Raw genomic sequence first — 27,546 nt, 5'->3', positions numbered from 1 at the left:
TATCTTCTCTCCCCAGAGCCTGCCCAAACACCGATAAGGAACTTAAGTAGTGTTACCAATATCACTGTGACTGCTGTGACTGAATTTGCAGTTTAAAACAAAAACTTTGTATCAAGGCAGACACTTAGCTCTAAGAGCAACATCAGAAGTTCAATATTTGAAAGTAACAAAGGGATCAGGGGTTCTTTCGTTGTTTACAGCTTTTAGAAACCTCTGTAAACATTGGCATAGCTAGAGATGGGTAATTAATAATAGTAAAACACTGGCAACATTTTGTCAGTGAAACATTGCTAACTTTTTTGTTCAGTTTTGACAGTACTCACTCTTTCTTTCATGGCAGTTTTTGGATAAAAAATTAAAAGTCTAAAGCTTTTCTTTACTCTCAGTTGAATTTCGATACTGTTGATAACTGACTTCATGGGGATTGTTATGTTTCAAATTTAGTAATGATAAGAACTGAAAAATCTTACAACTGTAAAATTTTGACAAACTAAAATTCTGTGGAGCTTGAGCTCATGGGTATATTTTAGCTTGTGACTACTAGAATGTGCAAAAAAGGTTTGACTTTAATTGATCATAATCCAACAATGAACTGTTGAGTTCCTGTTGTACAAGATTAACTTCTTGGTCTTTCCACCAGTAACTGGTAAAAATAAACAGCACAAAACTAAGTTCATTGTGTTTGGTAGTTTTTTTTTTTTTTGGGGAACAATACTTTTGCCAGTAAAGCTTATACATTTGGAAAGCCTGTTTATTTCCCTTTAAACGGTGCCACATTTGCAATGAACATGCTTTGTTGGGATGAGCAGCAGAGCTGAGTATGGGTATGTAGGTTTGCACCCATAAAAAATTTGCCAAATCTTCTCTGCCAATGGCAAACAGCTTATTTTCATTTGCTGTATTGAGCTTCTGGTACCCCCAGGTGCTGACAAACAGGTGCCTGATTGGCACTTGATTGTCAGCACCTAACTGAGATGAGATCCTTAATTTTGATGAGATTCTGCAACCAGTGGCAATCCCATATCTCCACAGTCTGGGACTGAACTCTATCCTCCAAGATGACAACACTCGCCCCCACAGAGGGGGATATATCAGAGATTAGCCAGAGCCAAAGGCAAAATAGGATTGCGAGCATTATCTTCTTGAAGGATAGAGTTCAGTCCCAGTCCGTGGGAGCATGGGATTGCCACTGGTTGCAGAATCTCATCTAAATCAAGGATCTCATCTCAGTCAGTTGCCAATCAGGCACTGATTGTCAGCGCCTTGGGGTACTGGAAGTTCAAAACAGGAGTCAGTAGCAAAAGCAAAATAAGATATTTGGCATTGGCAGAGAAGAACTGGCAAATTTTTAATGGGTGCAACCCCCATACTCAGCTCTGCTGCCCATCCCACAAATGCATGTTCCTCACAAATGTGGCCCCATTTAAAAGGGAAATACACAGGCTTTCCTAAGGTATAAGATTTATTGCCAAGAAGCATTGTTACAACAAAGAAATAATCTACCAAACACAAATTTCCCATACTTTTTGTGTTTGTTTATTTAACTGTGCAGTGGACACACATTTCAATCAAAGCCAACCTAATAAAGGAGCATAACTGACCCTATGGTGGACAGTTTGAGTTTGATGTTTGGTGATAAGAGACCCACCAGTGGTACCCAGACTTTTGTATTATATTACCAAAATGAGGATTTCTTCCTTCATTTGACAATTTGCAGAAGACTTATTTTGCTCCTGGTATTAGGTATGAAAATGCTGTTTGCAAATATGTGGCAAGTCTCATGAGCATTAAGGAATTTGTACATATTGACATTGTTTTCATTATGTGGCTAATGGTGGACTGATTTGGTTTTGGATTACTTCTTTTCCTTACCTGGTGTTCTTTTAAGCCTTCTATAGTACACCTGGTCCTAATAGGCACTCACACATGTTCTCTTTTCCCATCTTCCACCTTGAAACAAGCTGCTGTTATTCCACCAGTGAGCTGTAAACCTGCAATAAAACTGTGGCGTGGCCCCTATGTGCAGCATGGGTAATGCTCCATATATTTTAATGATACGCTGGACCAAGCCATATATTTCTCTTCTTATGTGAAATTTAAAAAGCTTTTGGAGTTTGTGGATCAGCTTGTGATTTTGGTGTGCCCGATGTATGTTAATGAACAGCATTCTGAATGTATGTGGAATATGGAAGAGGATTTCTGTCTCTGTTCTGCAAAAAGAGAATTAACATACTTAAATTCTAACATTGATTTATCTCCAAAAATAAATTGTACTTTGTTTAATAATTCCACTGCCACATTTTTAAGATGTACAAAAAACCTTATTTTTGTATACCCTATGATTGAGTTCATGGTGAATCTTTTTAAATGTGGCTTATAAAGTCTTAAAACCTAACTAGAGCACTTACAGAAAAAAAGACATTTACAGCTTCAGTGTATGATTTGTGCTGAGACATTACACAGATTTTTGTCTGGTCAGCTTACATCTTTTTATCATTCAGAGCACACATCACTAATTCTGTAACACTACACCACATGCCTGGATGCTAACCATCTCTTACAAATTTCATAACAACACGAGAGGATAGGTCTTTCACCGCCACAACCACTAAACACGCCTCAGAATTAGATCCAAATGTGGTAATAGACAACATGTCCTTTCAGAGTGCGGATGTAACTCCAGCCTACCGCCACATGATACTGACGATCAGTGCAAAGTTGTGGTTGAAACAGATGTCTAAACACACAACAGCGTTGACAGGCTGAGGCCCAATGTTTACAGTTCCCAGAGGGGAGGATGCTTTTTTTTTTGTTGTGGAGAAAATATGACTGAATATACAAATACAGACAGAAGGCATTGTAGAAACATTGAATGTGGACTTAACCTTCTCTTTTGTTATGATTTCAGGTCAGATTAGGTAAAGATCTGATCTGAACTCATTTTTCCTGGTAAAATAATTTAGTTAGACAACTCACATTTGTAATGGTTTGAGGTGTTCATTGTAGCAGCAGAATGAAGCTTTTATTTGATATCTAGGCTCCAAAATCATCTTTCCTGACAGATTTATTTTACATTAGAATCTTGAATGCTTCAGTTGAAGCCTACAGGTGGATGCAAGAGCATCATACTCATGTAGGGTAGGGCTGGCAATAGAGCAGAGGGAAAGAATGGAAATTATGCAGCTTATATAGAACGCTCATAGGAAAGATGTTTGTCAGGTGATTTTGAATAATGATACACAGTAAATCTGAAATCAGTGCAGTTCCACATGTCTAGCTAGACTTGCTTGCGGGCATCGGCCCATTTGTAGAATTAACAATTGTCAGAGCATTTTACATATTAGGGTAAATATTATATATATATATATATATATATATATATATATGTATATATATATATTAGGGTTTCAGCTCAGATTGCTTAAATTGATTAATTCAATTCACATCAGTTCATGTAGGGATATTTCAGTAATTAAAACCAATTTTGCTTAAATAAAAAGACATTTTCTAAAAACTTACATTAGAAATGTTACATGGAACCTTCAAAATAGATGCATTATTAAAACATATTAAGGTCTGCAATAAAAACTGACCCCAAACTAGACTAGTAGTATTACAATACTTTATCTCAATGTATACGTCTGGAAATGACCCAATTCTGACTCAACTGATCTAGACTTTTCCAATGATACTGGGATGGTTACCAAGACTTTAAATGTCATTATGGGGGCTCTCACCTTGCTTAATGAGGAAGCTGAGGTGTTGGGAATGCATGACTCCTAGGCAAAAAAAAAGATCCAGGCAATTTAGAATGTCTTGGGCGCTGCCATCGATTCTGTCTGTGAATGGTGAGAGCGTGGAAGTTGTAGAGCAGTTCACCTACTTTTGCAGTGCAATCCATCGATTCGCTGACTGCGAGATAAACTGCAGACTTGGACTTGCTCATGGGGTGATGGGTTCACTAAGTAAGACAGTATGGCATCCTTGGTTTCTGAGCATGCAGACATCTTTTGGTCCTTGATTCTTCTTGTCTCTTGTGAGGCCTGGGCATTGACTGATGGACAGAGGCGCTGAGTGGACTCCTTTGTGACACCTGCTCTTCTGTGTTCTTTGGGTATTATTGCCAAACCCGTGTGTCTAATGCTTACGTGCTCAGGGGAGTGAGGCTGGGAAAGGCTAATTGTCTGATATGGGACTGGCAGCTGCGCTTTTACGTGCACTTGGCATACTTTTCCCGGTCTGATCCAGCTCACCGAATATTGGGTGCCCAGAACCAGGTGGGCTAGGGTTACCGCATGCTTTGTGGAGGGGGCAGCTGAGAGGATACCTGGAGAGATGGGGCATGGGCCTGGCACAGGTCTGGAGAATGGCCATCAGGAGGCCAGAGCAGTACAGAACCAAGTTTGACACAATAAAGTGTCAAACCGGTATGTGCTCCCATACCTGATCTATCCAGCTTCACTCCATCTTCATAATTCTGCTTTAAAGTTTAGTGGTGCCTTCTTCCATGTTTGTTTTAAGGTAGAGATGGGTACAGGTCTTTTTTTCCAAGTCCAAATCAAGCCTCAAGTCTATGAGGAAAAGTCCAGGTGAAGTCTTATGTGGTTGTAATGACTAACAATAAAAGGCCTGAATTAGATCGAAACCGTTGTTACTTGGTATGAGCATCTGTAATGTATAAATACACTGGGGCCTACCAATTGTTTATAATGTTGTAGTAGTAATGGGTATATCTAAAACTCTAAAATAGATGCATATTTATATACAGTTCATGCAGTGTGGTGCTGCAGTGTTTAACTTTTATAAACTGAGACTGTTTCTACTCGATCAGTCTCTCCATCATATGCCCGTGTCTGAATCACATTGTGTGTGTCTGTTATGCAGATGTGTATTAACTAATAACAAAATCACAGAATCCACAATATCGGTCAAAATAAAAGTGCATCATGGATAAAACTGTATAGAACAGCTATAATTAGAGTTCGTCCTCTGTCAGGACGTTCTGCCATTTCTCCTGCTGTAATCTCTAGCTACTTTCACACTGCCTCTCTTTTCCGTGTCTGTTACACCTTCGTTCCGCAATGCCGTATGAAAGTGACCATTCTGCAATGGGCGGTCGATCTCGCCCCACCTCTGGATCGAGAGGTAGTATCAGCGCCATGACAGACTTTTCCGCAACAAGTGTGAAAGGACGTCATGGCATTCTGCAACTGCAAGTGTGCACTGCTGTCTCCATCAACAGGAGATTTAAAAACCAGCGCGGTTTAATCGAGCGACCTTTCATCAGAGCAAACAACAGGGAGATAAAACAAAGAATAATGTGGATTAACTGGAGAGACTGTGAGGTTTGAGAGCTGATCACACTCTGTACAGGAGAGGAGAGAGCAGACACATCTCTGCTCACAGCAGCGTCTGAAAAGTTCCATGATGTGTTCAAGTGAGCTCGGTACTCTGAAGTTTCCGACCTCTGATGTAAATACGTGCGCTGTGACACTGCTTAAAGTCGGACCTCCAACTCAGAAACATGGAGGAAAAAAGTCAATTGGATCTAATTGATCAAAATGAGTGTTCATGTTATTTTCCCAGTATTTCATTTTGAAAATACAAAGTTTTAAACCAAGAAATCCAGAGTTTCGAGTTTCATTGAAAGCAGCAGCTCGGGCAGTGGCTGCCATCTGATTATGGGACACCAGGGTGTGTGTGTAAGCTCGGGCGTGCATGGCTCTGTTACACCTTTTTGTGAATTGCTCATTGCTGAACAGAGACAGCCATTCCTTTTCGCCTTTATTGCGGAATCTCTGTGTAAAAATGGCTTCTGATGGACCATGCAGAGTGTGCAGGAGGAGAGAGCTATGGAGCAGAGGATAAGGGAAACAAAACATAGTGTACTTGAAGCAACATTGTATAAGGGGCTTTTACAAAGCCCTTGGGGTTTGAGGCACCACTCCTCTAGGATGGAGCACCCCAGGTATTGTATTGTGTGTGAGTCAGCCATCATGTCACCTGTGAAATGTGGCTACTCATGCTCCATATGAAGAGAGTTGCGCACAATGTGAGGGAAAGACGGTTTTGTATTCATATCATACCAGAGATACAAAATAAGTAACTGGTCACAAGTCTCAAACCTCAGTCTGGGTCTCAAGGCTTTGAGGGGCAGTTCCAGGTCAAGTCTCAAGTAGCATATGAGAGTCACAAACTAAAATCCCCATGTCTGTACTGGGGGATCAGTCTTTCACATGTCAAGTTCTCACTGAACAAAGCTTGATCATGTGGACACTTTTTTAGCCAACTAGCAGTTGTTAGTTAAAGGTGTAATCATCACACATGGGATATCTTTTAAACCTTGATATATAGTTTTTGGTGTCATCAGCTACATTAAGATCATAAATCACATTGTCAGCACTGTGTTATATCACAGAGAAAACTATAAGATTAAGGCCTGGAAATATCATGTATCAGAACTGCTTGCAGCAGTGTTAATTCAGTCAGAAAGCTTGCCTTATGGCTGCTCATCAGCCTTCTGTCTTGGACCATGAAATTTTACAGTATTACTGCACTAGAAAGGTGTTTAATCCAATAAGTGAGAGAACACAAAACATCTCTTTCTTTCAGAAAACAGCTTTTAAAGATTTTTTTTTTTTTTTTTTGGTCTTTTATACCTTTATTTGGACAGGGGGCGGTGGGTAGGGTGGGAAACTAGGAACAAGAGACTGGTAATGGCATGTAGAAGTGCTGGGCGATTCACTGAGTTTTGATCATGATTATGATTTCAGCTTCCCATGAAGACAAAATAACCAAGTGTACATGATCACTGTCATGCCACATGCAGTGATGCTCTTATTTTGCAATGTGTGTTACTGGTCCTACAGCGATTTGTAGGGACCTATGATTTCTGCGTTAATGGAAGCACGGACAGAATTAGCCAATAAAAACGCACTCTGCTCTTAAAAGTGGAATATTGCGGAAATTGGCTTAAATTCACTGAAATGTTGTTTCCTGAGAAAGAGGAATACTTATTTGAGGCTCGAGGGCCAACTGTGGCCCTTCAGTAAATTCAATAAATTTAACACATTTTAAGTTATTTCTATTTAATTAGTGAACACTTTATTCCCTTACCCACCATAAATAGGACACTCTGCCATGGTAAAATAAGTGTAAAGGTAAAAAATGGAATTCCAAAAAATTAAACAGAAAAAACTACAATAACTGTACTTGAATCTTAATTTATCAAACTGCTTTATGTTGACCTCTGTAACTTAAATTCTAATAGAAAGAAATGCACTTGAGGCTACTTGCTTTAGCAATGATTCCCAAAGTCACAGTTTCATTCTCCAGAAACACATTGTCTTGATATGGATTTCATAACTTGCTTCCCATAGTGCTGAAATTGATTTTTCAGCTTAAGGTTTTTCAAAATGTATGCAATGCTCTTCCTTTTATGTTTGAAGTTTTTCACAGAAGAGGCAGGAAGTTTCTTTCTATCAGACATTCTCTGATCCAAATTCTGACTTTCTGTCTTCCTAGTAAGAGTTCAGCCAAGTTTAGAGCCTGATCATTTCACCTGTCTAGCCTTGGCTACGCTGTGGAGGGAAGCTGCATGTGCAAAACTGCTGTAGTGGAAATGGTCCAAGGAAACTATGTGGTCTGTATCTGCTGAAGGAATGCTACGTTGTTGTTGTGAGCTATAAAGGCCTTCTTTTCACAACCCATACATGCACATTTCATACATTTCACACAAGGAGGAAAGAGGAAACAATAATCTATGCCACATTAGAGATGTTGATAGTAGGATTATAGTCACAAACAACATAATTATTATAAATCAAATTCACAATAATACTGAAGTATTAAGTTGTGTGAAAATTTGTTAAATATTCAGATGTGTGACACACTGATAACTTTTCAAAAAAATGGAATAACATTTTTTAAAAACAATTTAAAAAGTTTTAAAAATACAAAGAGATAACAAATGATCCAAGCCAAGATAAACTTTGATTGCTGTAGTGACTTAAATAGATTTTTCTTAAATTGAAAATACAAATTTTCAAGTATTTTTGTAAGATGTTTAGTTATATCCTAGCAAGAAGCTCTGTTTGTTTGTGTTGATAATTTGGAAACAGTGATGCTGTAAAGCTTTTAAGGTTAATTGTATACCCAGTTCACTGCCTCATCACTAAAATATAAAAATATTCATACTGAAATAGTAATGATGCACCAGTGCATTGGTCTAACATTGGCATTGGCAAATCATGTGACATGGCAGTGGCTGATGCATGTCAAAGGTGGAAATTAGAAAAATCAAAAGTGCACGCTCTTGTGAGGGATATTGCTAGAATATGACAAAAGCATGGACAGCGGTTTGACAAGTCCTTGCTGCCCACACCCTCCAGCTGGCCATCTAGATCAGCTGCATTTACTCCCTGCTCAGCATGTTGGATGCAGTTGCCATTTGTCAAAATTTTGGACACTCAAAGCATTCTCCCCTTGCCCTCTTGTGCCAAGTGCATTTAGGAGTGCAGCAAAAAAAATTGCAGCTGGACGTCTTCACCTGGTGGAATAATACATTTTACCTTATGCAAAGCTTCTTGGAACAAAAACACACTCTCTGATTCCTTCAGAAAGAGCCCTGAAATGTCTTTTAAGCAGGGAGGCAGGCACTGATAATGTCATTAAATCACCAAATACTACGTTATTTGAGACTGTTAGAAAAATTGTAGTATCTCGCAAAGACAATTCAAGTAAATACAAAATACAGTTTCTAAATGATGATTTTATTTATTAAGGGGGAAAAAAACATCCAAACCTTTCTGGCCTATGTAAAAAAGTGATTTCCCCCCTGTTATATTATGAGTTAACTGTGATTAACCACAGTTTGTGGAAACCAAAGTTGAATTTCACTGGCCACACCCAAGCCTGATTACCGCCAGATTTGTTGAATCAAGAAATCACTTAAATAGAAGCTGTCAGATAAAGTGAAGTAGGCTACAAGACTTCAAAAGAAATGCATCATGCCACGATCCAAAGAAATTGAAGAACAAATGAGAAACAAAGTGATTGAAATCTATCAGTCAAGAAAAGGTTATAAAGCCATTTTCCATGCTTGCTCTCAGTTATTGCTGCCAAGGGTGGCGAAACCAGTTATTAGGTTCAGGGGGCAATTACATTTTCACATAGGGCCAGATAGGTTTGGAGTTTTTTTTTTTTTTTACTCTTGATAAATAAAATCATCATTTAGAAACTGTGTTTTCTATTTACTTGGGTTGTCTTTGTGAGATATTAAATTTGGTCCAGAAGAGAAATTTTTAGTTTAACTCTTGTCAAGGTAATGAATATGAAAAATGTGTAGGTTTTTGGATTTTTTTCATTATAAATTTAAAAATTGAAAGAGACTACTGTTAAAAATGCATAAGAAATGTTTATGTTTCAATTTTTCGATCGAAAAGAGAAATAAAGGAAATGAATTTCACTTTGACTTTAAGTTTTTCTTTAAAGAAAAATTGGGATCCGAATTGTATCATGGACCCAAAATCGAGATTCAAATTGAATCGTAGGTTGAGTGATCTCTTACATCCCTGCTATGCAATATCATGTTTTTGTCAAGTATTAAGTGTGTTGTCTTTCCCTTTATTGTCCACAGAACTGGTGATTTTACCTAAATAACTGTTAGGTATGTAGCTTTAGAAGAGGAATGCTTTTCACAACCACCAAAGCAGCAGCAATATGTGGGATCAGGCAGACCTCTCCCCATCAGAAACCATGATTTGTTCCCTTTTTTGTTGTGTAGTTGAAATGACAAGCATTTTCAGTAAACATAATCTTGAGTTGTTTTATTTAAGCTTTGTTAAATGCAAAACACAGTAATCAATACATGTTTACAATGTTGACCCCCAGTAATCTTTGGAATACAGATTATATTACAGGGGAATAATTCTGTAATCTTCACTGGAATTTTATGGAAAGTTCTGTTGTATTCAGTATAACCTTCTGAGTCCTGGTGACCTGCCACCACTCTCCAAAAGGATTTTCCTTCATGTTTTCACTCTGTCTGACTCCGCATCATGTTCAATGTAATGAGAAGACGGCTAATCAAAACAGCAGTCATAGAGCCTTAAATCTGGTGTCGTGGCTGTGGCTACACAGGAAATTGATGTGGAGGGAAATGGCTCAGTGGCAAACCTTTGCTCTTAATTCAGCCATGGATGGCAGAGATGGGTGCAGTTGACAGGAACTGGGTTCCTCACAAAGTGTTTTAGGTTTTGCCAGACTATCTTTCCCTCAGCTGCAGCCTGTTCACACCTTGTTGCATCCATCTACCTTGACTGGCTGATAATCACAAACCTGGTTTCTCTTTTTACACTTCTTTTCTTTTCTCCCAGTAATTCTCTGGCCAGGATGAAGCTTTCACAACTCATCTTGTGTGGCCACCCAAAAAGTGAGGCTGGGTCCAAAGTTTAGCAGGAACTCTGCACAGCTAGTCCTTGGGTTTCCACAGACTTGAGGAAATGAGACGAAGAAAGAGGAAAAGAGAGCGTGTGTGATACATAGAGCAACACAGGCGAGGGAGAGACAGAGCCGTGTGGAAGCACACCAGTGGAGAAAGAAACCTGATTTATTATCACCAAAAATCAACTGCAGATGTCAGCTCACAGATTCTCACTCTGTCGCCAATTATACACACTCACGCAAAGAACTGCACAGTCTCAGAGCTTTCCTCCTTATACTCGCACACAATCATATACACACAAATTTACACTGATTTACAGTATGCACCTGTGTGTAAATATGCACAAATAACATGCACACCTGGGTGGACAAAACTTCAAATCAGATTATAAAAACAGAAGTCTCTGGACCATTTGTCTACCCATATCATTTACCGTCACTCTCCTTAAGTTGATTCCAATGACGGATTATGAAGATGTCCATTAAGAGCATTATTTGTATGATGTCATCAGTGATACTCCCCGGAAAGATTTCGTTTCCCCTCAAGCTTTTTTCCTGCTGTATGTTGTTCCACTATGCCTGTCATTATGTGCTATTTCAAGTCGTTACTCTAATCACAAAACCATCCTCTGGATTTAACATAATCTGTCTGCAGATTTTTGGATTTCATTGTTTAGAGGAAGGAAGACGTGAACTTGATAATGGCTCACATAAATCATGAGAACATGATTGAAATATGATTTAATCATGCATTGTGAAGTTTATGCACATAATCATAGAGTCAGAGAAATTATTGTGAGTATTTGTTCTGATTATTCAGATTCTGGAACTCATCAAGCTGACATCAAACCCCCGACTGAAGCACACATGGAAGATGAAACAGAGAAATAGACAGCAACTGGGCTTAATTTCTCCAGAGCAAACAACTGGCTTTTGGCTTCTCTTGTTCAGTGTCATTGCATATCTTGTGTTGGTAATCAGATAGGCATAGTGAAGGCAATTGAGAATTGTGTTAATGAGAATGCATACTACATGGCTGCAAAGGAGGCTTAGCTGATTATGGACTAAAAAATGCATACATTTTACATGATACTTAAACATTTTACTAGAAGCTCAACAAACATGTTGCAGCACGTTAAATGTTCAAGTGTTGCAAAGGTCAGGATACCAGAACATCTCCATAACATATACTTGAAAGCAGATTTAAAAGCCCCTTTGCCCAAAGAAGTGCAAGAACAATAGATTTTAGTAATTGCATTGTTGTTCAAGGATTTAGGCTGATGATTAACATATTATAGCCAAATTTTACAAATAAATGATATGGATTGTGATTTTACGTTACACCACCTTACACTGAGCACAACTACAGTCCAATTTGAGGCCAGATTTTCCTCCCCGACTATTGATGAGGTGCATTCCAAGTGGAGGCCCATTGGAAACAATTATTAATCTAAATAATCCTTGAGTGTTTGGTGTTGGGGCGATTATTTTACTGCTTCAAATCACACTGTTGTCTCCCCGACCTCCAGTTGATTCTCGGTTATAGACAACCAGTGAGAGCAAGCCACTGGGTAGTTTAATCGACCCGATGTTACATTCTATTGCAGCTTACAAACATACAAACAACTTTACCTTTGTGTCGCCATGGATTTTACCTGTATTCTTTATTACCTTTATGCTCCTGAAGTCACATTTGATTGCGCAAGATTATGTGAAACCTCATGTGGCGAATCTTCACTGTGAGCTCGTCAGCAGATGTTCAGGTGTGTGGTCTCGAGTGGTCTGGTGGTCTATTGTGTATGTTCTGGAGATTTTTGCTAGATACTGTCCTTATCTATGATCTCCCATGTTTTCAAAAGCAATTGTGATCCAAAAATTGTCTAGTGTATTGTCAGCCTAAGGTGACTACACACTAGACATTGTATTTTTCCTGTTGATTTCAAGACAGATTTCAGCATTGCACTTCAACTAATGGGACATAAGATAGAGTTTGTGTGAACTTGTGCTTGCTGATTGCTGCTAAAGGGTTAAAATAATGGTGTAAGCCCCAAAGTTAATCTCAGTGCTGCAGCAGACAAATAAGTCTCCTCTGCACTTTGACTCTGCAGCAGCAAGTTTAACACTTTTATTCGCAGTGTTAAGGGTAAATGTTCTGAAGTATGTAGAAGTTTTAAGACAACATGCTGTTGCATTGGTCGCCACCTTTTTATTGTTTTGTTTTAGTGTCATGTCACAGGCTCTTATTTGCATCCATATCTCACCAAAGAAAGTAAGAATGTGAGATGTCTCACTCCTCATCAATCTCTGTTCCAGAAAACATCATCAAGTACTGTGCTTAACAAATTTATTAGACCACCTGTCTCAGAGAACATCAAGCATCATGAAGTGCTTTTAATGCGGACTCTTTAGGGCGGTGATAGGGCAGATGATGATTGCAGAAGCTCATGAAGCACCGGTAATCCATGCTGGATTATCACATCAGATGATACAGAATGTTGCATGTAAACCCATCGTGTTTTGTGTTCAGGTCCCGTTTAGTTTTTATTTCTGGTTGGTCAGTCTCCTCCAGGCATTGCAATTTTGTTTCAGCCAACAATCTTTTTTATTTAAACTTGCCTGATCAGACAAGTAACTTTTTTTCTCTACTGATACTTCCTAAATAACATATCAGAGTTTCAACACCAAGGTTTATTATTTTGGTTTAACACCTCAGAAAAAAGAAAGGAATAAATACAGTTAAAAGTGGCATTTCCCTCCACTGCCAAACTGAGGTCAGTTCAGATTGTGGACGCCAGGTCTGAGTAGTCATGCTTGCGGTGTGTGTCAGGGTGGAAAATTAAAGACAAATGTATACAGTGTGCTTTGTATATTTTTGTTGCTTTGCTGCAGTGTTGCATTCCCAGGCTCTGACATCAAATATTGAACCAGAGGACAAACTGTAAGCAACAATACTCAAGAGGGAAAATGTGAATAAGTAAAGTGCTTCATCATTGTTGATACTCTGAAGAATGTTTTAAATCACAAGTGTACTTACTTTTCAAACGCTGCTGTACACAAAACAGTGTTTTACTTGAACATTAAAAATAGTGGGAAAATGATGGAAATGGTGTGAAATTTGCAAATGGAGTCTTTATTTTCTTTTTGACCTTAAGATATCAAACCACTAAATACACAGACAAGTTTTGAGATAAAGTCATGAGTATTAAACATTCTGATTCTTCATGATACTTTTACTGTTAAAACTGCATTTCTATTTGCAGCATGTCCCAGGGAAAGCATTTATATGTATCAAAAATGTGACCATTGGTTATCAGTATCCAGGGGCAAAGTTAGTTGGGTAAATTGGTTCAACAATATAATGGTATCAAGTGATCAAAAGGATGCAAATAAACTTGAAACGACTCACAACAACAGATGCACAAGGTCACATAGCCAATGCACATGAGTAACATGAGAAACAGGTAGACATTGTCAGATACTATTTTCTCTGAAGTTAGAAATTTCAAAAGATCTCAAATCCTGAAAGTGTCTGAAATTAAGGTAGAGATGTTTATCTAACAGCAGTTATCAAAATGACCACCGAACAACGAATACCACAGCTGAGCTGGTTTGAAGTCTTTCTGAGACCACTTAGAGATGCTAGCATGCTTCTTGTTATTTTACTACTCAACGCTTCTGCATTTATATCATAAAGCATTGTTTGTGTTTTAGAAATTATGTGTTTTCGAAATACTTATTAGTGATGTCAAGCGATTAAAAAACTGACTTATAACAGGCTTTGTGATTTATTAATGATTAATTAATTAATTGGAAATAATGTCATATATAGTTTATAGAGTAGGTAGGCATTACAGATAGATTTATATAATCGTGTTTATGTGTGTGTGTATATACAGTGCTTAACAAATTTATTAGACCACATACCATATTTGTCTCTGAGACCATCCAGCGTCATGAAGTGCATTAATGCGGACTCTTTTCAAACTAAATTCACCTTTTTAAACCCAAATTTGAGCCGGCTCACTGGGCTTCTCTGAGAAGTTAGAAATTAATCAAGCATAACATTCAACCACTCAAACTCATTTTTCTGTTCAGGAATGCAAGTAAATAACTATAATTTGACATATTAATCAAGAAATAATAATGTGCTTTACTATTTTTTCATTTTTTTGTTAATCAGTAAATTTGACAATTCATGGATAACAATAATAATTATATTTTAGCATTAAAAAATATCATTTCAGTTAATTAGCTTCTACATATTGGTGTATTAACCATTGCAGAAACATAAAAAATGATTTTTGGTAATTACCAATGCTGTTAATTTAGGACAGCTGTGGCATAACCTTACTTTAGGTGGTGGTCTAATAGATTTGTTAAGCACGGTTTGTGTGTGTGTATATATATATATATATATATATATATATACATAGATATATATCCATTGTTGTTTGTATTTTACTACCGTCTTTACACTTTAAGGAGTGAATTCACGATAACTTTAGTTGTATCTGATTACTCTTTTGACTCTTTTCTCCTGTCATTCACCTTATCCCTCCAACACACACTCACACACTGGCTGTACATCTGCTGTAATCACAAGGCTGTCTGCCTGACCCCTCTGTTAGTCTCTGTGCTTCTTCATTGGTGTTTTGTTAGTATCAAAAGTTACATTGTGATTGTAGATTTGATAATTAAAGTAAACGGGAAGTTTCTTGTTAGTGATGTCACACAAGTTTGGAAAGTTTTTTGATTAGTATGAGAACTTTTAAAAAGGTCTTAATGCAGCAACAAGAGTGCACTTTTAAACAGGCAAGTTTGCACATTTATGGACAAATTCAATGTTTTTTTGCATGTAGAACTTCAGCAGCACCTCTGCATACGGGTAAGTGTCTGGAGAAGCTCAGAATAATCCTGAATGGTGCGCATATTGATGTATAAAACAATAAAAATTGAAAAACATTAAATGTTTAGATTGTTTTTCATCAAGTTTACAATGATATGGTGGTTGGTTGTAGAAAACACTGATGTTTGACAACAGTGTGCTAAACTTACGTTTGATTTTTACTGCGTTTTTCTTTGTGTGTGATTTATTATTACCTCCCCCAAGGAGGTTATGTGATCGGCAGGCTTTGTTAGTTAGTTTGTTAGTTTGTTTGTTAGCAACATAACTCAAAATGAGGGGTTCCATCCTTTCATCCGTTCTTTTTGTATAGCACCAATTCTCTACAAAGAGGTCAGGTCAAAGACCATACTCTGTTATATTTTATATTAGGACCCAGCATTAGGCAACATTTAGCAAACATCAATCTAAAATAGACTAACTTATCAGATTTATTTTTTTTCTTTACTTGCAGGGCTTCTACCTGGTAAATACTGATTTCAGTATTCTTACCCAGCATTACAGATGAATTTCTCACTGAAGGTACATTACTGATTCAGTAGTTGCCAATAAATCTTTACTGACTGGCCAGAGATTCATGAAGTCTTATAGACTGCCTGCCTTCTTTAAGAGCACCCTGGAAGTAGGGATTTTTGATTAATACTGTCTCGTAAGATTGTCATGATACTAAATTTTTTAACTTAAGTCATGATACTAAATTTTTAACTTAAGTACAGTTCTAGTAAAAATCAAACAACACTGATATCTGTTTAAATAACACAGTTACAAAAATAAAACTCCTCAACATTTGGTGTTTGGTAATTTCTAATGACTAAAAATAGCATGAAATTATTTGTGCACTTCAATTCTCTGTCTTGTAATTTTGTGAAAGCTTCTGTACTTTTCACATTTGATCATTGACAGTAAGAAATTGTATTGTTTAAAACATGTTTTTTCCAACTTCATAGTCTAGAGCTTAACTGAAAGCCCAACTGTAGCACATATTTCCCCCATTTAATGCACACTAGGACTTGTTTCCAGAATATTTAAGTTTAATGTTGAAGTTGTATGTGACAGCATTGCTTTTTGGTGGCTCCCAAAGGCAGCTAGGAGAAAAGGTCTTAACACACTGGGTCCGTTATTTTTGTATGCGTTTTTTTCGGATCCCTAATCTGAAAAATGGACCTTGCACACTGGGTCTGATGCATTTTTATTTGCCTTTACTGCAAAAATTCATAGAATGTGGGAAATTGTTTTGCACTGCGAGCCTGCATCTCTGCGTCTCCTTTCAAATCCTGCTGGATCCATCTGAGCAGAGAGCTTCATACAGCACCTGCTCATATATCATAGCACCAAGCCAAGTTGGAAAAATGAAGAGTAACTTTTTAGTTCATCCTGTTATGAACTGTTAATAGGTTACAAATGTCTGCCTTTACCTGTTATATTTCCATATTTGATATCCACATAATATACTGGCAAACTACGGTGTCTGCAGTGAGGTTTTGATGCAAGAGAGGGAGACAGGGCAGGGTTGGGTGGGGGGTGAGCAAGCAAGGAGGAAGCAGTGGGCACTGTTTTGAGTCATCAATCACCCATTTAAATGAGTTTGACGTGAAATTTCGCATAAAATCGAACCTGTTTTGAAAAAAAATATGACGGACGAAAATTTCAGCATCAGTGAGTAAACATGATTGTAACAACATTAGCTTGATTTTCTTTTTTAAGGAGCGAAAAATTCGGACTAAATGAATGGTTCCAGTGTGCAAAGGCCTTAACTGAGAAACTTCACAGGTCAGATGAGTGCGTTCAGCATTTGTCTGCACTTTACTCAATCTTAGAGCTTTTCTACTTCTGCTGCTAAGTACAATTTAAAGGTGCAGTGTGTAGAAATTGGAATTTTAGCGACATCTAGCGTTCAGATTTTAGAATGAGCCCATTTGTTACCAAAATGTCACATCACTAAACAACGAGAGCCTGTGAAGACCAAAAAGGATCGTGAGCCGCACATAATTTACAGCAGTGACGAGGTGAGAGTTTATTCATTCATTTTTGTAACCATTATTTTTATAGATTATAGGTCAGTCTTCCTCTCCGCCTGCCTTCCAGGTAGATTTCAGGACCGGCGGGCAGGTTCGTATTTATAAATCGCATTTTGCTCTTTCTGTCCCCAAAACGTTGCCATAGACAACATGGTGGTTCGTTATGTCAGCCTCCGTGAGCGCGACCCTTGGTCATGTAAATTTAAAACTTTTTTCTAATTTTGTAAAAACAAAACGGAAGTTTTAAGGGGATGATTGCACACTTATTTTAACATACTTCACATAAATATATAAACATTATATCCCATTTCCACCGTTTCTGTTCAGCGACACACTGTGCACACTGTACCTTTAAGAGATACTGAATAGGCAAATGTTTGAAAAATTCTAAACACTATGCCTTTGTTTAAACTTGATTTTTTTAAACACATTTTAATTGTACTATTTGGCTTTATTTGATCATTTAGTCGTGGAGTGACATCTTTTTACTGACAGGGAAAAAAAGAAAAAATCTCAAGGTGAAATCATGAATAAGATGTTAATACCAACTGCTTTGTATGAAGGTTTTAGAGACACAAACACACTTAAAGCTTCAGTGCCACCATATCCATGTAATGTGAGTTATTAATGTTATTAATGAACATGTTGTTGCTGTTAAAGGGGACTGACCCTGTGATAAATATTATGTTCAGTACAATGATAAATGAAGCACAGTGATGACACATTATTTGTAGAGCTGACCTAACCAGAGCTTAAGATGTAGGTTTACACTTACTTAACGAGCTGTGAACTACACAACAATAAAGCACAGTCTCATTAGTATGTTTATAAGAGCACCTTCATTGTGATAGACGACCATGCAGGGTTCAACGCCTCTAGAGCTAGTATAGTAAGCCTAAATGTAAACACCTCAGTGTCCAGCAGTAACAGTGACAGACCCAGTTGTAAAAACATTTATGGGATTAAGAGGATGGTAGGGGGTCAACAATGAACTTGATGTGTGTGTGTGTGTCTGTGTGGGGTGTGGGTGTGTGTGTGTGTGTGTGTGTAAGAGTTTGATAGGGGTCAGCTGATATACAACTCAGGCAGTTTTTTTGCGTAGCTGGTGCTTTTGAAATGATTTTAGTCTTGCTTTTTTCATTTTCTCTCCTTGTAGAAGAAAACCAGTCCATGAACAAATGCCAGCTCTGTTTTTCTGTCAGGGCGTCCACTTACAAACACACATGGACACATTCACATACTTTCAGTCCTAATAAAAGTGTCCCCACCAAAGTCCTTATGCTCACTGCAGGGACAATACTTAAAGAGCAGTAGGAGACAATATAAAACAGAAAGGTGTGTTACGTGGTCATAGTTGACTGTCATTTTTAAAGTATCCCTGGTTTCTGCTGTAGTCCTTCTCTTTCATCACCACACACTCTTCTTGAGACACTCCAGTCCAGCTGAAGAGTTGACACCCCCTTTAAAAGATAACGCCAGTGTTTTGACCTGACCTAAGAGCGTTGCCATGCTTGAAAAGAATGTTTTCATATTATGATAAAATTAAACTGCGATGTTGGTGCTAGCCTCTTGGCTTGCATACGTCTTTTTGGTCTAGCTACAGTTGGGCATACACTGCATGATTTCAAGCCAACTCTATGACAGTTATGGCAGAATGTCAGCTCACTGTGCAAATGAATCACGTACGTCGCATGACCATCGCTAGAGATGGGTATCAAACAAGGTTATTTTGGTAACTAAAACTAACTAAATAACTAAAACTAAACGATAAAAATCATTTTAGTTATCTGAAAAAATAAAAACTAAGCTTTACAAAAGACTAACTCAAACTTGATACTGTGCTTACAAAACTAACTAAACAAAAATAAAATTAGAGACAAAATCGTCTTAGTTTTGGTCTTTGACTGACTTGAGCACCCAAGCCTGGAGAGAGTAAAATTGCCTGATTTGATTGACTTCACACAACGGTAATTTTAGGTCTTGAGTTGTATACATATACAAACATCAAAATTGAATAATTAGAATGAAAACTAAATATCTCTTTTAGGTCCCACCCCCGACAGGTATCCAATTTTGCAAAAAAACAAACAAACAAACAAACAAAAAAACTAACAAAAAACCCTTAAACTAATAATAACTAAACTGAAAGTCATTCTAAGCATTCTTGTAAATTATTTGTATTAGAAAGTCATTCCTGCTGTTGTCATGATGATTTAAGATACAGTTTACAAAGGAAGAAAATACCCCCATGTTGAGGATTCTGCTCCTACTGTGGGAGTGTCTGGAGTCATTAAACCAAAATATCACACGTCAGAATCTGACCTGTCGGGGGCAGCTGGTCAAGCCATAGTTGGGCCTAATCGGCCATCTTATCCCTCTGTACATAGCACGACAACACATGATCTGACTGGAAGTTGAAGTGACTTGGAAGTGAGTCGTGCAATCCAAAATTTGTGGCTGAATCTGATGACATTTGCACAGTGTACACCCAGCTTCAGACTGGATTTTTATGATAACTGAAAAGAAAAACGTTGAGTACTTTAGTTGTCAGTTGCATGAGCCAGCTCTGTTCTTTTCTTTTGCTTTCTGATTTGGCTTTCCAACTTTTTGAAGCAGTCTTAATAGTAACTATTTTAAATTCAGTTTTAGTCCAAGTCTTATATTAAAATTCCTGTCAGATTTTGTCTTATTATAATCATTGTAACTTTTGAAAGTTTTAGTCTTGTGTTTTTTTAGATATATTTTTGGGGTATTTTATGATTTTTTTTTTCATAGAAGAGTATGGTGGAAAGAATCCAAAACAGGGATGAGAAAGTGGGAGAGAGACATATAAGAAAGGAGCCACATGGGGCGCACCTACTCTAGGACATCTGCGAGCCAGTTTTGGTCTAGTTTTAATCTAGTTTTAGTTGACATTAACTCAAAAATAGCAAATTTAGTCAATAGAAAGTCCTTACATTTTAATCTTTCCTTTATGTCTCAGCTTTTTTCAATTAATTGATCATTATGTAAAATTATTATAAATGTAAAAAACATTAATGCAGTGTTGACAATTTGAGTAGTATAAAGTATAATCAAACATAGTGATATACCTTTAGTTTGGACTCTTTTTAGTCTTCTTGAAAAAAACTAAACTTACTTTTCACCAGCATTTGATAAGGGTGTGACAAGATCATGTGCCATGAGATCTTGCGAGATCAAAACGTCACGAGATGTCTCGTCAAAGTGAAAATCATCTCACAAGATCAATATTGCCCAGACACCAGGAGCAGCAGCTCTCCTGACAGAAAACAAAACCTAACTGGAAGTTATAAAAGATCAGAAGACGCCCTGGAAACTTTAAAATTGTTGGTTTGCCAGCTAATGAAGAAACGAAGCTGATCCGTGATCACCGTTCCAACCCCCACCCCCTCCTCTGCGTTCGCTATTTGGGGCCGCACATGCTCCACCAATGCATAATAAGTTCATCATAGCGATGTGAAATGATGAAATGCTGCTGCTGGGAACCTGTGCAGTCTCCGTGAGTTCGTGTATGTGCATAGACTCGCTCATAGTGCCACTATCTGTGACTTTGTAACTTTGATACAGTCGCTGCTTCTTCATGTCTCCTCACCATTTGTAAGTCACTCATCCATCAGCTGTTGGCTGTGCGTATCATCAGTTAGATACTTAGCATGAGCAGCATAAAGGGCCGTTGTATACTGCAGTGGTAAACTTAGCAAAACCCACTCAGTCTGAGTGCCATAGAGTTCTAGCTCCAGTTAAACGCACCCTGTTTGTTGTCTGACAGCTGGCAGAACAGAGACACACACTCGCTCACCAACACACACACATTAACACACACACTCGTCTATGCGTCATGTCCAACACTGTCAAAGCTCATATGCGAAAAAGACCACAAAAGGATATAATAAGCTATTTCTCTAAATTACTGTAAAAAAACAAACATGTTATTGACAGAAATATTTCTTTTAAGTGTTTTAATTATGGATGCACTTAAAGAAGATGAGAAATAGTTTGATTTTACTGATGCAGCTCTTAATATTTCAGTCTGTTGTAAATAGTTTTCAAATTACTTTCAAAATAATCTAAATGCTTTTATTGTATTATTATTATTATTATTATTATTATTATTATTATTGTAGCAATGAGTGCATAGTGTAGTAAAATAAAGATGTGGTAGACTATTAAAATGAAGTAGTAGAGTACAAAAGGAGTTAAAACATTCTTGAATAGACCTGAATGCTTCACAAGTATTACTTTCAGCACTCTAAAGGACATATTTTCCACTCATACTTTTTTCCCCCTCAAAAAAAAAAAAAAAAGATAAACTCTCATCTCTTGAGATAAGCGTCTTGTCACACCCCTAGTATTTGTATCATCTAAGATCTAGTCTCAGTGTCATCTTGCCCTTGGAAAAAAGTTAGTCGAAATTTTAAGTCATATTTTAAGCCAACAAAATAAACAAGTTTAAAGGTCCTAGCACGGCAACACAAAGTCCAAAATCACTGTTCTAACAGTTAATTTTGAATCCACTCATCTGGGATCAGCCTGGTGTAATTGAGAGTCTGCCTGGAGCGTCTCATCTGTGTAGCCTTTGTTAGTGTTTAGTTCTTTGGCTTCTGATGATGATAGGCAGACTAAAATGCAGGTTGAAAAATGAGAAAATTTGGGATTTTGGTCTCTATTCAACAACAAAGACATGGTATCCTTACTTGCATCAGGTCACGTGACTTACATTGCATGTCCCTGCATGTGACTGTTGCGCCTGCACACATCGCCAGAGTGGTTTAAAAGTGATATATCTTTCAACCTTAATATATATAATGATCTGTTTTCCTCTTTCCATTCTGTTTTGGAAAAGAAGAAGAAGTAGTAGGCACCACATCCTGTGGTATGTTCTGTTTGCAAATTACTGGCTGAAATAAAAATTTCTCTAAAATCTTTTTAGAAATCCCTAGACTACCTTGATGGCTTATTAATGGTGTAAAACAAACAGTACACTAAAACATGTATTATTATGTGCTTTTCAGGCTATTTTCAGCATGAATGCTACTTCTTTTACACAGTTTACAGTGTTTAGTCACAAATGAGTGAACATGAATGTTCTGCATAGTATTTCAGCTCAAACCCTTTTAATTAGTTTAACATTAGCAACCACAATCAAACATATGTTGCTCTGAAGTAGAGGAAGTCGTAAACCTCACTATTTACTTTGTGCACCCCTGTTTGCACCATTAAAACTGCTAATAGGTAATAATGCTGGTCCCCCAACTGATAACAAGTGCATTGAGTGCTTTGAGACTTTGTGTGGGTAGCAATTTGTTTGAATGCAAACTCTGAAAAAGTCAAGTAATGGGGCTATTAGGGTAAATTTTAAGGCTGACTGTTCTTTTTTGGACAAAAGAGGTCAGCATTTTTTCTTTAAATGAGCTCCACCACTTATGCCGTGGATAAAAGGCTTACAGGGCGACTTTAATGATCAGGTTAATAACTTCAGGTTTCCTCTGCATGATCTAACGTTTTCCCCATGCTCAGTGTATCTCTCATTTCTGAGACAAAGCCTGCCTCCTAGCTGCACCCAATGTTACACCCTGACACCTACTGATATCCCATCCAGTATCACCAACTAATAGTGCAAGAGTGACTTACCCCCTTCGTTGTTTTATGACAGGCATTTTTTATGAGACCACAGTGCCCCTCCCGCCTGGAGGTCAGATGGCTTGACAGCAATGGTCAGAACGATTTGCTCATTTCCTAGCCGTGGCATGATGGAGAGTATACAGTTCCTCTTGACTTTCCTCCGAGAAAGGCTGGAGGAACTGACACTCAGACAGATCAAATCTTAAAGAGCATGTCAAACCAGTGTCTGCTAGTCCTGCTTCATGTTCTCGACACCATATGGGTCATTATGAGCCGTTTCAGGGCGACAGATCTCCAGTGTGGACAGAGTCGCAGATCACTTAAAGGGATCTGTTCCAGCATAACTGGAAAAGGTAGCGAGTAGTTAGCCACCCCCAGAAGATGTGGTTGATTTCATTTTATATGGAGTGAAACAATGAGTCAGGATGGGCTACTGCTGAGCTCTCAATGTGAAAGGCAGCCGTCCCATCTGGAGGTGACTGAGTGGGATTTGTATAAGCCAGTGCTGGATATCCTCGCTGTCGTCTTTCATACGTTCACAAGGAGAAAGAGGGAGAAGGAGGTGGAGGAGTGGGGGGGGGGGGGGGGGCCCCACTGAAAACCAAAAAGGAATTCTGGCTTTTGCCTTGAGCATTTTATGGGAATTCGGAGCAAACGTCATTGGACAGCCCACTCGCAGATCAGGCCCCCACAGCTATAGGATATCTCTGGTTTCCATCACGCGGAAAGACGTGTGCACAAACATGCACGAGAATGTATTAAAAGACAATTACACACACGCGCCAACAAATCCTTGCAAATGCACACGCAGACTCAAGCCTTAAACACTAGTGTAAGTGAATTGTCATGCGCTCACACTGACTTCTGCAATGTTGTTATCAATCTCATATTAAACACACAATCCTTTCTTTCCCATGCACACACACTCTCTTGCACAGTCAGCGGCGAGGGTCTGGGAGCAATCAAATAGCTGCACTACACAGCTTGTCTGAATCCTGCTTTCCTGTGAGTCTGCACCCATGTACCAGCGGTTCCTCCCCACTGCCCCAATAAAAACTCACTAATGATCCCCTCGCCCCCCTTGCCCACACCCTGATTCTGGCACCCTGCCTGTAGATGCACGAACCAAGGGACACTTTATGAGTTAAGCGGCCGTCCTTACCCGTGATGTCATCCGCAGCTCTCACTTAATCCTGCCAATCCCTCAAGAGCTGCCAACCAGACACACCAGGAGAACACAGCCGCTATTTCTCCCTCCTTTCTTCACCAACTTTCCATCTCTTCTTCTGTTTGTTTGTTTGTTTATCTTGCAGGCTGTAAAGAGTTCTCCGTGCACCACACACGCTCTCTGAGTCAGTGAGGGGATATTTTTTTAAGGGGCTTTTCCCAAAATATACTGCTTGTCCAATTACTGACACATTAACTGCTTCTCATCTGACGTACCACGCAGTGAGTGGACACTGACTCACTGTTTTCAGAATGACTCTATTCAAGCAGCATAGAGGGATTATAGGTTTCTTTCTGCCTCCAACACAGCCACCTCCAACCAAAGAGGAAGCAGTCTGACATGCACTCACACTCTGTAAATCTACCACCTCATGTTTTTGCTAGGAAAAATAAAAAATAATATATGATCTACTATAGGTGTTCGCCTTTTTTTAGTTGGCCACAGTATTTGTATTTAAAGAAATGTACAGAAATGTAAAAAGATGAATCTTTGCAGACAAGTAATAGATCTCAAAACATAGATCATCCTGTCCACAAGTTCAAAAAGCACACAATTTGTGCACTACTTTTTGAAGGTGTCAGCCTAACTTTTTAGTAGAATATATAATACTTACATTAAATCAGTGTAAAATTAATCCTCTAATAGTTTGAATGCATTACTGCAAGAATTCAAATGATTTTAAAAAACACATGAAAGCATTGGGGTTGCTGCTTCAGTCCATGAATGGTAATTGTGTAAATATTTGTTCCAGATTCAGGTCACAGGGTGATGTATGGCCCCTGTCACCTAATCAGCTCTGGGAAATGAGCACACATGCACAGGCATGCATTTAACACACAAGTTGTTGTAACATTTTAAATAATGCAAACACACTTTAAAGTTTTGTTAATACAGCTATCTAGACTGTATTGTCTAGATAGCTGTTAACAGCATTATTAAGTTTGCTGTGAGAGAAAATTAAAACAAGTAGAAGTGCATCTTAATGAGAAATGGCTTAACTTAGCTGAACAGTCGACTCTCACACAGATACGCACACACCATACAAAATCCAACATAGGTAGCTAATTATGGGGGAAATGACCCTTTACTCATTTGAAAGATGTCCAGACAAGCTCTTACAACACCTACTCAATTAGCTGCCATTTGTCCCCTTGAAATGAATGACTGGCTCGCTCCTCAGTCACCCCAAACATGAACACACCTCTCTCTTTGATTTGCTGTTCACATGGATCAGATCTTTCACAAGTGAAGTAGTGAAACACATAATACTCAGACCTAATGCGGGAAGAATTACAATCATGCACTATTGGACAAACTATGCCATTTGAATAATCAAAGTGTATTTGTACCTTGTTGATACACATTAAGCCACTGGATTTAGCAGTTTAAAGATAAAGAAAACAGATGTAAGTCATAATGTCAATGGCTATTTTAAATAATTCAGAGATGACTGCATGAGAATTTGCTGCCTTATTTATTGGGTACTTATTAGGTCCCTTAAAAAAAACTGGAGCCAAAAATGCAGAAGAAAAGTCAGATCCTTTTAACCACATTTAAAAATTCCCCTGTTAGCATCTGAAATTATTTTGTGTAATTTTGGATTTTTCTACTGTGATAAAATATGGGTAGCTTGCTTCCTGTTTATATAAAAGAAGGAAAAATTGACCAACTCATTTGCTTTGGCAAATGTTTGTAAAATGGTTCTGATAGATTTTCCATCTTCCCTCAGCTTCACAGTTACTTGTTTTTACCCATAGACAGCTCTCTGGTTTTCATATCGGTTACACCTCTAACTATAGATACATACTGCACAGGTAAAACCCAAATCTGAAACTGAGTGTACACATTCACTGCTATTTACTGTGTGAATAATTAATGTCATAGGACACACCTGGGCAACAAATCACACCTGTTAGTCACATGTTCCAATACTTTTGCTCACATGAAAAATGGGTGGGTTCAAACAAAAGGTGCTATCTTCTAAGCTATGTGTCAATAGTGATGAGTGAGAAGACAGACCCAGGTTTGCTTAAAGGCAATTTCTTTTTTAAAAGCTGGCGAGTTTTAGTTAAGATAAAACCAAAATTGTGGATACATACTGCAGTGATGAACTGTCTTTACACCAAAGCACAACAAGTCTTAATTAACACCTCTGAGCAAAGCACATCTTTGCTAATGTTAGCAAAGATGCTAACAGCAACACGGGACAGAGCCATGGCCATCAACTCTCTTCAGCTGCTTCAGGACAGTTTTCTTCTTCAGCTGCCCAGATAAATGCTGAAAAGTGCCCCAAAACTTTGAGCAAGTCCTGTTTGTTGAAAATATTAATCCAGTGTGGAAATCAGCAGGGGAATTGGCAAAATTAAAGTTAATTAACAAACTTTATGATGAAAATATGATGCATTCAGGTAACCTCAGTAAATTAGACAACTGTATTTTATATGTTTTGATGTGTTCTTAAGTCACATAAAAACTGAAAATTTTAGCTTTTGATGAGAAACTTCAATAAATACAATGTGAAAATATGTTTATATTTGAGGGATACACAATAGATGTGACAGACTGAGTCATAGCTTTTCAGCTCAACCAGTACTCAGCTAAGACCACTTGTAGTTTAGCTATTGCTCTTATTTTTTCTTTCCACCAGACTAGAAAGTATCGATAGTGGTATCGATAAGGACTAAGATCAGCACTTTCAGTGTGCTGTACATAGAATTAAAAGAATAAAAATAAAACACTTGAAAATAACAACCTTTAAAAATCTAAAAACATAAAAATATACCTAAACTATTATAAAAAATGCTGCGATTAATCATGATAAATCATAGCGTAGTGTTGTGATTAACTTGGTTAATTTTTCTACTCAAGTAACAGCGCACACACACACACACACACACACATATATATATATATATATCAAATTTGGGTATAAAAAGGTGAATTCAGTTTGAAATTCCTCATTCCTGTTCAAAATGGTAAAACGTAGAGAGCTCTCTGAAAATTTCATAGTCCGCATTAAAGCACTTCATGATGCAGGGTGGTGTCTGAGACAAATAGGGAAAGACATAGTGTTCTCACAGTGTGGTCAAGTATGCTTTGGAGTCAATTGCCGAGACTGGTACTGAAAAAATGCACCAAGGAAGAGGCAGGAAACCAAAGTTAACTGAAGCAGATGTCAAACACCTCAAGATTTAACTACTAGAGACAGAAGAAAGACCACTACTGATCTTCAGGCAGAGATGAATGCTTCTAGATCAGAGTCTGAGAAAGTCTCCAGAATGACCATAAGCAGACGACTGATGGAACAAGGC

This window comes from Cheilinus undulatus, linkage group 11 (genome assembly GCF_018320785.1).
Source record: "Cheilinus undulatus linkage group 11, ASM1832078v1, whole genome shotgun sequence".
NCBI lineage: Eukaryota > Metazoa > Chordata > Actinopteri > Labriformes > Labridae > Cheilinus > Cheilinus undulatus.
Note: the sequence above shows the minus strand (reverse complement) of the source record.